Here is a 12,018-nt window from a genome sequence, read left to right on the forward strand (position 1 = left end):
GATGCAGAGAGGGGAATTACAAAGAAACCCTCCTGCACCCACCCCCAAGAATCAGTGATAACTTTTATAAAACTAGGGTATTATAGAGAAGTAGGCTGTGAATGTCAAGTAGAAAGTGCAGAAGCTTTTTCCAATCACTTTAATATTGCCAACCAAGACTTGCTCTAAAACCATAATACTTGTGAAGTCTACAACTGCATTTAAATTAGGACATCTTAAAGAACAAGCCCCAAAACTGGCTACAAGAACGCCTTTCCTGCCAGGCTTTAGTATACAAAGCCAGCAAATGCCTGCTAGAGATACCTAGTAGTGTGAAAATGTTAGCAGCATTGTAAACTTCAGTCCTGGCAGCTTAGTTTTTTTTACTCTTATTTGTAGTGATTTGAATTTAATAATACATTTTCTTCAGAAAGCTTAAATCCTAAGAGTTAAATTTGTTACAGAAATGGAAAAAAAAAAAAAAACACCTTTTGTTAACATTTTTCTTTTCTCTCTTTCCGTAAACCCTCCCCCTACTCCATTTACATGCAGAACACTCATCTGGTCTAGTGTCTAATATATCTAGGTGGTTGAAATCCAAGTTAAGTATTTAGATTTAGTGTTTCTTAACTTGTTTCCTTATATTTATGGTATTTTTTTCAGGGTATTTACATTTAAAATAATCAGTTGAATATTTTCTTTCTGAAGTTGAACCAGATAATAGTGATTCCTTTCCTCCTGTTCTTTTACTTCATTGAGTATGATTAAAAAGCCACTTAGGGAAAGAAAATCTTCCATTGTGCTTTCTGTTAAATAGCAATCTAAGTGCTATTGACATTAACCATTGTGCAGGGCTTTTTAGGCCTATATATGACTAAATATGAGATACTCTTAAAATCACTAGATTGAGGCCAGGCGCGGTGGCTCACGCCTATAATCCCAGCACTTTGGGAGGCCGAGGCGGGTGGATCACCTGAGGTCAGGAGTTCGAGACCAGCCTGGCCAACATGGTGAAACCCCATCTCTACCAAAAATACAAAAAAAACCACAAACAAACAAAAAAACTTAGCTGGGTGTGGTGGTGGGTGCCTGTAATCTCAGCTACTTGGGAGGCTGAGGCAGGAGAATTGCTTTAACACAAGAGGCGGAGGTTGCAGTCAGCCGAGGTCATGCCATTGCACTCCAGCCTGAGCAGTAAAAGTGAAACTCCATCTCAAGAAAAAAAAAAAAAAGATTAAAAAAAAATAAAATCACTAGGTTGAGGTTTTATAAATTATCTTCCTTGCAGATCCTAAATGATTAACATATTGTTGGTAGCATAGTTTCTTAGTCATTTTACCAGTTGGCACACTTACGTGTCAGTAGATACAAAGTGTTTAGCAGTGAGATGAAGGCAGTGTAGAATAAGGTTACATGCACATATCATGGAGCTGGAAACAAGTTACTTTTAAAAACTCAGATTTCTCATTTTAAGTGTTCTCATAGTTTAATCATTTCAAAGTATAAACATGTATCAAAACATCACATTGTACCCCATGAATATAGACAATTATTTGTCATTTGAAAAAGAATTTTTTAAAAGTATTCTCATAAGATTGTTACAAAGTACTTAGAATAATGCCTGGTTCACAGAAAACAGGACATGGTATTTGATTAAAAGAAAATTAGAGCCATGCACGGTGGCATATGCCTGTAGTCCCAGTTATTCAGGAGGCTGAGATGGGAGGATCACTTGAGCCCAGGAGTTCAATCCAGCCTGCTCAATATAGCAAGACCTCATCTCAAAAAAAAAAAAAAAAAAGTCATTGATGAAACATTATGTAAAGGAGAAAGTGTTAATAAAAGTCACCCAGGCTGGACGATGTGGCTCACACCTGTAATCCCAGCACATTGGGAGGCCAAGGCTGGAGGATTGTCTGAGCCCAGGAGTTTGAGACCAGCCTGGGCAACATAGGAAGACCTCATCGCTACTAATAATAAATAAGGCCGGGTGTGGTAGCTCACGCCTGTAACCCCAGCACTTTGGGAGGCCGAGACAGGTGGGTCACCTGAGGTCAGGAGTTCAAGACCAGCCTGGCCAACATGGTGAAACCCCGTCTCTACTAAAAATACAAAATTAGCTGGGTGTGGTGGTGCATGCCTGTAATCTCACCTACTCGGGAGGCTGAGGCAGGAGAATTGCTTGAACCTGGGAGGTGGAAGTTGCAGTGAACCAAGATCGTACCATTGCACTTCAGCCTGGGCAACAGGAGTTAAACTCTGTCTTAATAATAATAATAATAATAATAAAATTATCTGGGTGTGGTGGCGCATACCTGTGGTCTAAGCTATTCTGGAGGCTGATTTGGGAAGATGCTTGAGTGTGGGAGGTTTAGGCTGCAGTGAGCTGTGATCATGCCACTGGAGTCTAGCCTGGGCAACACAGTGAGACCCCATCTAAAAACAAAAACAAAAACAAAAATATCATCCAGCCAGTCTTGTTGGCTCATGTTTGTAAGTAATCCCAGGACTTTTGGAGACTGAGGCGAGATCACTTGAGGCCAGGAGTTTGAGTACAACCTAGTCAACAGAGTGAGACCTTGACTCAAAAAAAAAAAAAAAAAAAAAAAAAAGGACATACACTGATTGATGAAAAATTATAGAAAGGGGAAAGTGTTATCAAAAGTCAGCTGGTCTTGGTGCCTCACACCTGTAATTCTAGCACTTTTGGAGATCGAGGCAAGAGGATCACTTGAGGCCAGGAGTTTGAGACTAGCCTGTGTAATAGCAAGACCTCATCTCTATAAAAAAGAAAAGTCATGTTCACTGAATTATATACTTAAAAATGCTTAAAATAGTAAATTTTGGTAAGTATATTTCACCACAATATTTAAAAAAGAAATGTCACAATTTAAAGGCCATTGAAATTTTCTTTTATGTAAGTGCAACCATGTATTGCTAACGACAGGATGCATTCTAAGAAATGTATTGCTGCCTGATTTAGTTGTTGTGTGAACGTCATAGAGTGTACTTACAGAAACCTAGATGATACAGCCTCCCACACATCTAGGCTATACGGTAGAGCTTATTGCTCATAGGCTACCAACCTGTACAGCATGTTACTGTACTGAGTACTGTAGACAGTTGTAACACAATGGTAAGTATGTATTTTAACATGTAAACATAGAAAAGGTGCAGTAAAAATGTGGTGTTATAATCTTTTTTTATCTTTTTTTTTTTTGAGACGGAGTCTTGTCCTGTCGCCCAGGCTGGAATGCAGTGGTGCCATCTTGGCTCACGGCAGCCTCCGCCTCCCAGGTTCAAGCAATTCTCCTGCCTCAGACTCCTGAGTAGCTGGGATTACAGGTGTGCACCACCATGCCCAGCTAATTTTTGTATTTTAGTAGAGACGGGGTTTTGCCATGTTGGCCAGGCTGGTCTGAAACTCCTGACCTCAGATGATCCTCCCGCCTCAGCCTCCCAAAGTGCTGGGATTACAGGTGTGAGCCACCATGTCTGGCTGCGAGTATTTTTTGAGAACGTGTTCTCAGTAGATTCATGGTGAGCATCAGTGACATCATTTAGACTGGAATTCATGGGTAGAAGTAGGAGCAGGTACACAGTTCTCCTATTCTCTTGGTGTCCTGTGGAGTGGCGTGCTTGGATTGGGGCATAGGTGGATGTACCATGAGACTGGGCTCCATGAAAGAATTCTGCCTGCCTTCCCCTAACCTTCTTTATGGGATTGAGCGTGATAAGTGAGGTTAAAAAGCGTGAGTTTGGGTACTGACTTTACAGGAGTTGCTGACAACTAATGCCCTGGTACCTAGAGACTGTGTGGGGCTTCGGGAAGGTGCTTTGGAGAAACTCCTGGCCAGAGGGAGGGAGGAGCCAGGAGCCCCAGATCCTCATTAGCTCTTTGCTAAGCAATCCAGAAAGAACAAAAAGATCAGTTGGCCAAATTTGGTAATCCAGGTGAGATCATGATGGCTTGGACTAAGGTAACAACTCGACTAAGATGGAGATAAAAAGCTGTTGGCACTGTGAGATGATTATATGTTTTTTCCCTGTATTATGTTACTGCAGTGAATTGTTCATAAATTTGCAAAGTTAAACCATCCTTGCATAAATTCTAGTCTGTAATTATATATTTATAATTATATAAAAATACATATTTTACTATTTCTCTGGATTCTAGTAATCATTTAGGACTTTTTCCATCTATATTGGTAAGTCAAGCTAGTACATATAAATTTTTTCATGGTCTTTGTCTCATTACGGAAGTAATCAAAATGAGTTATTTATCTTCCTGTATTTGTGAACAGTTTGTAAAAGAGTTTGCTTTTGCAGGGTACATTTAGCAAAATTCTATAATATATTCACAGCTTAATGTTTGTACTTATGCACAAATGAATGTATGTCTATATATGAATGATGGAGAATGGATTTTGATACCTATTCTATTTAATGGTTATTGTTTTATTCAGGGTTTAAAATGGCCCATTTCCCCTTAATTTATACTTTAAAAAAAAAAAAAGTAGAGACAGGGTTTTACTATGTTGCCCAGGCTGGTCTTGAACTCCTGGTCTCAAGCAGTCCTCCTGCCTTGGCCTTGCACAGTGCTGGGATTACAGGCATGAGCCACTGCACCTGGCCGATACATTTAAAAATAATGCCTGCCATCTAGTAGGCACTCAGTATTTATGGAGTGAATAAATTAATGAACGTTATTGAAATAGAATCCATTGCATTTTGTTGTTGCAGTAACGTCTATATGTTAAGCCTCCATTCTACTTGATAGTATTTGTACATTCTTTTTTTTTTTTTAAGATGGAGTCTCGCTCTGTCGCCTGGGTTGGAGTGCAGTGGTGCGATCTCGACTCACTGCAACCTCCGCCTCCTGGGAGTAATCCCAGCCTCCCGAGTAGCTGGGATTACAGGCATCCGCCGCTACGCCCAGCTAATTTTTGTTTTTCTCAGTAGAGATAGAGTTTCATCATGTTGGCCAGGCTAGTCTTGAACTCCTGACCTCAGGTGATCCACCCACCTTGGACTCCCAGAGTGCTGGGATTATAGGTGTGAGCCACCATGCCTGACCATATTTGTACATTTTGAAGATTTTTACTGATTTATCATGATAGATTTAAGTTGATGCTCTTTTTTTTTAGATTTTTCTTTTTAAAAATTTCAGTAACTTTAGGGATACAGGTGGGTTTTGATTATATGAATGAATTATATAGTGAAGTCTGAGATTTTGGTGCACCCATTACCCGAGTAGTGTACATTGTACCCAGTATGTAGTTTTTTTTTTTTTTTTTAATCCCTCGCTGCCCTCCCACCTCCCCGCTTCTGAGTCTCTAAAGTCCATTATACCAATCTGTATGCCTTTATGTACCCAGAGCTTAGCTCCTACTTATAAATGAGAACCTGTGATATTTTGTTTTCCATTCCTGAGTTACTTCACTTAGAATAATGGCCTCCAGCTCCGTCCAAGTTGCTGGAAAAGACATTATTTCATTTTTTTCTATGGCTGAGCAGTATTCCATGGTGTATATATTAATGTATCACATTTTCTTTATCCACTCATTGGTTGGCAGGCACTTAGGTTGGTTCCATATTTACAGTTGTGCATTGTGCTGTGATTAACATATACGTGCAGGTCCTTTTCATATAATGACTTATTTTCCTTTAGGTAGATACCCAGTGGTGGGCTTGCTGGATTGGATTGGCAGACCTACATTTAGTTCTTTGAGAAATCTTCATACTATTTTCCACAGAGGTTGTGCTAATTTACTTCACCACCAGCAGTGTATAAGCATTCCCTATTCAAATGAACAAATAACTAAATGAAGCATTCCCTTTCACTATGTACACATCAGCATCTATTGTTCTTTTGATTTTTTAAATAATGGCCACTCTGGCTGGGGTAAGGTGGTATCTCATTGTGGTTTTAATTTGTATTTCCCTGATGATTAGTGATGTTGATTATTTTTTCATTTGTTTGTGGCCACTTGTATATCTTCTTTAGAGAAATGTCTATTTATGTTATTTGCCCACTTTTTGATGGGATTATTTGTTGTTTTCCTTGCTGATTTGAGTTCCTCATAGATTCTGGATATTAGACCTTTGTTGGATGCATTGCTTGCATGTATTTTCTCCCATTCTGTGGGTTCCATTTATTTTTGTTTTTGTTGCATTTGCTTTTGGGGTTTTAGTTATAAATTCTTTGCCTAGGTCAATGTCCAGAAGAGATTTTCCTAGGTTTTCTTCTAGAATTTTTGTGGTTTCAGTTCTTAGATTTAAGTCTTTAATACATCTTGAGTTGATTTTTCTATGTGGTGAAAGATAGGGATTCATTTTCATTCTTCTACATGTGGCTATGCAGTTTTCCCAGCACCATTTATTAAATAGGGTGTATCCTTTCCCTAATTCATGTTTTTGTATGCTTTGTCAAAGATCAGTTGGTTTTAAGTATTTGGCTTTATTTCTGGTTTCACTATTCTGTTCCATTGGTGTATTAGTCCATTCTTGTACTGCCGTAAAAAAATACTTGTGGCTAGGTGCTGTGGCTCATGCCTGTAATCTCAGCACTTTTGGAGGCTGAGGCAGGTGGGTCACTTGAGGTCAGGAGTTCGAGACCACCCTGGCCAAAATGGTGAAACCCCCTGTCTACCAAAAATATGAAAAATTAGCCAGGTGTGGTTGTGCACGCTTGTAATCCCAGCTACTCAGGAGGCTGAGGCAGGAGAATCGCTTGAACCTGGGAGGCGGAGGTTGCAGTGAGCCGAGATTGCACCATTGCACTCCAGCCTGGGCGACAAGTGAGACTACGTCTCAAAAAAACAAAACAAAACAAAAAACGAAAAGACTTGAGACTGTAATTTATAAAGAAAGAGATTTAAGTGGCTCATGGTTCTACAGGCAGTACAGGAAGCATAGTGGCTTCTGCTTCTGGGGACGCCTCAGGAAACTGACAATCATGGTGGAAGGTGAAGGCAGAGCAGGCACCATGGCCTGAGCAGGAGGAAGAATGAGGGAGGAGGTGCTACACACTTTCAAAGGACCAGATCTCCTGAGAACTCTATCACTGTATAGTACCAAGGGGGGATAGTGCTAAACCATTCATGAGAACTCTGCCCTCATGATCCAGTCACCTCCCACCAGGCCCCATCTCCAGCACTGGGGATTACATTTCAACATGAGATTTAGGTGGGGACAGATCCAAACCATTCAATTGATCTATGTATCTTTCTTTATACCTGTACCATACTGTTTTGGTTACTATAGCCTTAATAGTATAATTTGATGTTGGGTAATGTCATGCCTTTAGATTTGTTATTTCTGTTTAGGATTGCTTTGGCTTTTCAGGCTCTTTTTTGGTTCCGTATGAATTTTAGGATTGTTGCTTTTAATTCTTTAAAAAATGATGTGGGTATTTTGTTAAGAATTGCATTGAATCTATCGATTGCTTTGGGCAGTATGGTCATTTTCACGATACTGATTCTTCCAGTCCCTGAGCACGAGATGTGTTTCCACTTGTTTGTGTATTCTGTGATTTCTTTCAGCAGTGTTTTGTCATTCTCCTTGTAGAGATCTTTCATCTCCTTGGTTAAATATATTCCTAGGTTTTTATGTGTTGTTTTCTTTCAGCTATTGTAAAAGGGATTGAGTTCTTGATTTGATTCTCAGGTTGGTCATTGTTGATGTGTAGCAGTGCTGCTGACTTGTATACGTTGATTTCGTAACCTGAGACTTAACTGAATTCACTTACCAAATCTAGTTGTCTTTTGGAGGAGTCTTCGGGGTTTTTTTAGGTATGTGATGATATTATTGGCAAAACAGAGATAGCTTGACTTCCTCTTCCAATTTGGGTGCCCTTTCTTTCTCTTGCCTAATTGCTGTGCCTGGGTAAGTTGGTAGTCTTATGTGGCTTTAAGTTTCTTGTATTCTGCTTAAGATACATTTGTGATTTTTTTCTCCCATGTATTGTTTATTGTTATGTTTTTCCCCATTTATTGAATATACCTCTGCTTATTTGACAATACTGAAATTTTGTGTATTTACTTATATATTAGAGCCACTATGCAAAAGTAAACAGTATTCACTAAATTTATGTGAATTTAGTAAACACAGTAAATACTATTTACTTTTGCATAGGGGCTCTAATGTTCAAGTTCCATATAAATATAAATATTTCTGGTGGGAGAATTATGATAGATACCACTGGATGGGTGTTAGAACTCCCCAAAATTGAGAATTTTTGAGGTGCTAAGATACTAAATGTGTTTTCATCAAGCCTATATAAAAGATACTGAGAAACAAAGATTGGGTCTCAAAGAGATGGCATTAGTTTCTGCCTTAGGTGAGAACAACTAAAAAATTGGCATCGTTTTCTTATAAATATAGCTCATTTGGGACATGGATTGTATTTCCAAATACCTGTCACATGGATTTATTCTGCCTTTTATAGGAGAAACCTGTAATATTGTTCTTTTGTATCCTTCCGATTCTATCTCACTTACCTCCACACTCTTCTCAAAGGGGGAAACTTAGTTTCAGCTTGATTATCTTGTACAAGGGAACTAGCAAATGGACCTTTCCATTCCTAGAGATGCCAACAATCTTACACAGATTATTCACAAATCTGTTTTCCCAAGCTACCTGCTAGTTATACTCATGTTAGTATCTTCCCACACTCAAAATACCTGAACACTGAATGTATCCTCTTCATCAGCAAACCAACTTCCTCTTTCATGTCCCGTTACTGAGTTAGTACTGTATAATGTAGTAAGTAGTGATGATGAGCATGGATTGATTATTGGCTTAGCTTCTTTTTTTTTTTTTCTTTTTCTTTTCTTTTCTTTTTTTTTGAGATGGAGTGTCACTCTGTCGTTCAGACTGGATTTAGTGGTGCAATCTCGGCTCACTGCAACCTCCACCTCCTGGGTTCAATCAATTCTCCTGCCTCAGCCTCCCGAGTAGCTGCGACTACAGGCACGTGCCATCACGCCTGGCTAATTTTTGTATTTTTAGTAGAGATGGGGTTTTACCATGTTGACCAGGCTGGTCAGCTCAGCTTCTTTATGCCTAAATTGTCTCATCTGTAAAATGGGGATAATATTGGAATCTGATGGGATTGTAAGTGAGAATTAGTTAAATAACAAAATATGTAAAGTGCCTGGTACTTAGTAAGCCCTTAAAAAACATTAGTTTTTACATTTTACCAATATATTATTGGTAATACCCTAGGTTTATCTCCTCTCTTACTCAATCATACTCTTGATTTTACTGCTGCAGTCTCTCTCAAATCTGTCTTTATTTTACTGCCCCTGTTACTTTTCTATCTCAGGCTCCCATTACTTTTCTACTGCACTACTATGCTGATTGATCTCTCTGCTTTCGCAGTTTCTTCTTTCATTCACCTTCTACATTGCTATCATTTTCAGTCTTAAAATGATCAGATATCACTCCCCAGTCCCAGATCCTTAATGACTCCCCACTGCACTGCATTTGTATTTTCTTTCACTTTGGCAGTTAAATCTCTACTTTTTTTTTTTTTTTTTAATGGAGGCAAAGTCTCTAGGCTGGACACTACAACCTCTGCTTCCCAGGTTCAAGCGATTCTGATACCTCAGCTATCCGAGTAGCTGGGATTACAGGTGTGCGCCACCACGCCTGGCTAATTTTTTGTATTTTTAGTAGAGATAGGGTTTTGCCATGTTGGCCAGGCTGGTCTCGAACTCCTGACCTCAGGTGAGCCGTCTGCCTTGGCCTCCCAAAGTGCTAGGATTACAGGCGTGAGCCACCGCGCCTGGCCTCTAGATTCTTTTCCATGGAACATTTATTGAAGATTTCTCTAGTTTTTGTCCCTTTTAATAGTCTTATATTCAGACAGAGAACATTCCATGTTCTTTCTCAAGTTTTGCAAAGCTTAGTATTAGCTACTCTGTTTATTTGTTCAGGGAAATACTATGTTTAAATGGAAATCGATGTCTAAGTTACATACTCAGGAGTTAAATAATTAATGGTAACTAGATATAGACTTTCTACATATTTGATTAGATTCTATTAGTGCTGTCTCAGTATAATTTGTATCTGTATATTTTAAGTTGATTGCATTAGCTTTCTAAAAGGTGCTTGGTGGTGGTTGTCATTTGTTGAGGGAGAGGGTATGAGAAGTTTTGAAGATTTCAGCATTATCTTACTGATATGTTTGTATATGTCTTTAAGGAACTGGTGTAGAGAAGTAGTAACCAGTACTGAGGGTTAATATGCTTTCAATTGTGGGCAAATGCTCCAGTGCATGTAATTCTACTTATTAAAGTTGTCTTTCGGAGCTCGGGTTAAGTGAACTCAAAAGTTATTTTGAAATACAGAGAAATCTGATTAAACAGGACCATGAAGTAATATAGCTAGTGAACACTTGCTAAATGTTCACAATGATTGTTTTGAACTATTTTTGTTTTTTTCTAACCCCACTGAAAACTAAAGATACTAATGTAAAATATTTGTGCTTTAATGAGAATGTATTACAGTCATTTAAAAATATTATTGACTCTTGTATAAGTGATTTTTTTAAAAAAGATATAAGAAAGAAGGTGTGGAGAAGTAAATATTTTTTACTAATAGCTTCACCTGCAGAATCATGGCATGCAAACACTAAGTGATCGAGTTGAACATTTTCAGTCATACCATGTAGATATTATGACTTGATGTGTTGAGAAGGGCACTTCACCTCTGTTATTCTTTCCATAAACTCGTAACTCCAGTCAAAATATCAGAAAAACAGACAGACACACTGAGAGACATCCTTTAAAATACTTGAACAGCGCTCAGAACAGTCATGAAAAACAAGGAAAGACTAAGAAATGATTACAGACCAGAGGAGACTAAGGAGATAGGATGAGTAAATGTAAAGTGGTATCCTTGATTGGATCCTGGAATAGATAAAAACATTAGTGGAAAAAACTGGTGAAGCCTGGATATAGCCTGGGATTCAGTTAGTACTACCATACTGATGTTGGTTTCTTAGTTTTGAAGAATGTCCCACAGTAATATAAGATGGTAACATTAGGGGAAACTGAAACTGGATTTGGGTTTTATGGGAACTCCCTGCGTGGTCTTTATAACTTTTCTGTAGATGTAGAATTATTCTAAAATTAAAAATTTGTCAAAAGTAGGTAATATTTTCCAGTTCAGTTCTACAAATGTATTGAATGCCTGTTATGTGCCCAGTGTGACCAGGGTTGCAGGGGATAAAGTGTGTAAGAGATACTTTCCCTGCCTCTGCCCTTAAGGAGTTGTCTTCCAGATTGGGGAATAAGACAATTAATATGAAGCAGAACGTGATGGAACCTGTGAAAAACTATGAGCAAGTTGCTGTAGGGGGTTCAGAAGCTGAGAGTAGACGTTAAATATAGACTGGAGAGTCCTCCCCAAGGAGGCAGTGTTTGAGAACTTTGAAGAATGGGCAGGATTTAGTAACCATAGTCATTGGAAAGGAAATGTGTCATAACCAAAGAGCCCTGGCTCTTGAATTTCATAGACCTACGCTGCCCCTTACTAGCTTTGTGACCTTGGGCAAATTATTTAATGTCACTAAGTCTTTGTTTCTCATTTGTAAGATACGGTTAGTAATTCCTATTTCAAAGCATTATGAGAATTAAATACACTTTATTTAGCTTAGTAAAGCATCTAATCCCTAGTAAACTCTTAGTGTTAACTGCTAGAGATGGAAAGAAGCATATATTGTTGATGCAGTACCAATACCACAGGCACAGAGCCTGGAAAGCGTAGAGTGTTTGGTGGAACATTGACTGGTATTGTTTAGAAAGGTGAATTAGGACTACATTGTGAGTGCTTTCATGTATCAGGTCAGCAGTTTGAACTTTTTAAGTGGTAATTGAGAAGTCATTAAAGATTTTCATGTAGGGGGAGTAAGGAGATTGAGTCTGTTTTAGGATTAATTTGATAGAAATATGAGGGGAGTGTTGGAGGCTCTCGTGGGTTGCTGCCTTCCCATTTACTTGGTGAGTTAGATGTGTCCCCTTTAGCTTTAGA

The 12,018-nt window shown here is 38.7% G+C and overlaps 1 protein-coding gene across 3 annotated transcripts in view; it reads left to right on the top strand.

Moving 5' to 3' along the window:
• CBL (Cbl proto-oncogene) overlaps nucleotides 1–12,018 on the top strand; it is a 105,180-nt gene that overhangs the window by 46,438 nt on the left and 46,724 nt on the right. The gene's annotated exons all lie outside the window — the stretch shown is intronic.

Source organism: Pan troglodytes, chromosome 9 (genome assembly GCF_028858775.2).
Source record: "Pan troglodytes isolate AG18354 chromosome 9, NHGRI_mPanTro3-v2.0_pri, whole genome shotgun sequence".
Lineage (NCBI taxonomy): Eukaryota > Metazoa > Chordata > Mammalia > Primates > Hominidae > Pan > Pan troglodytes.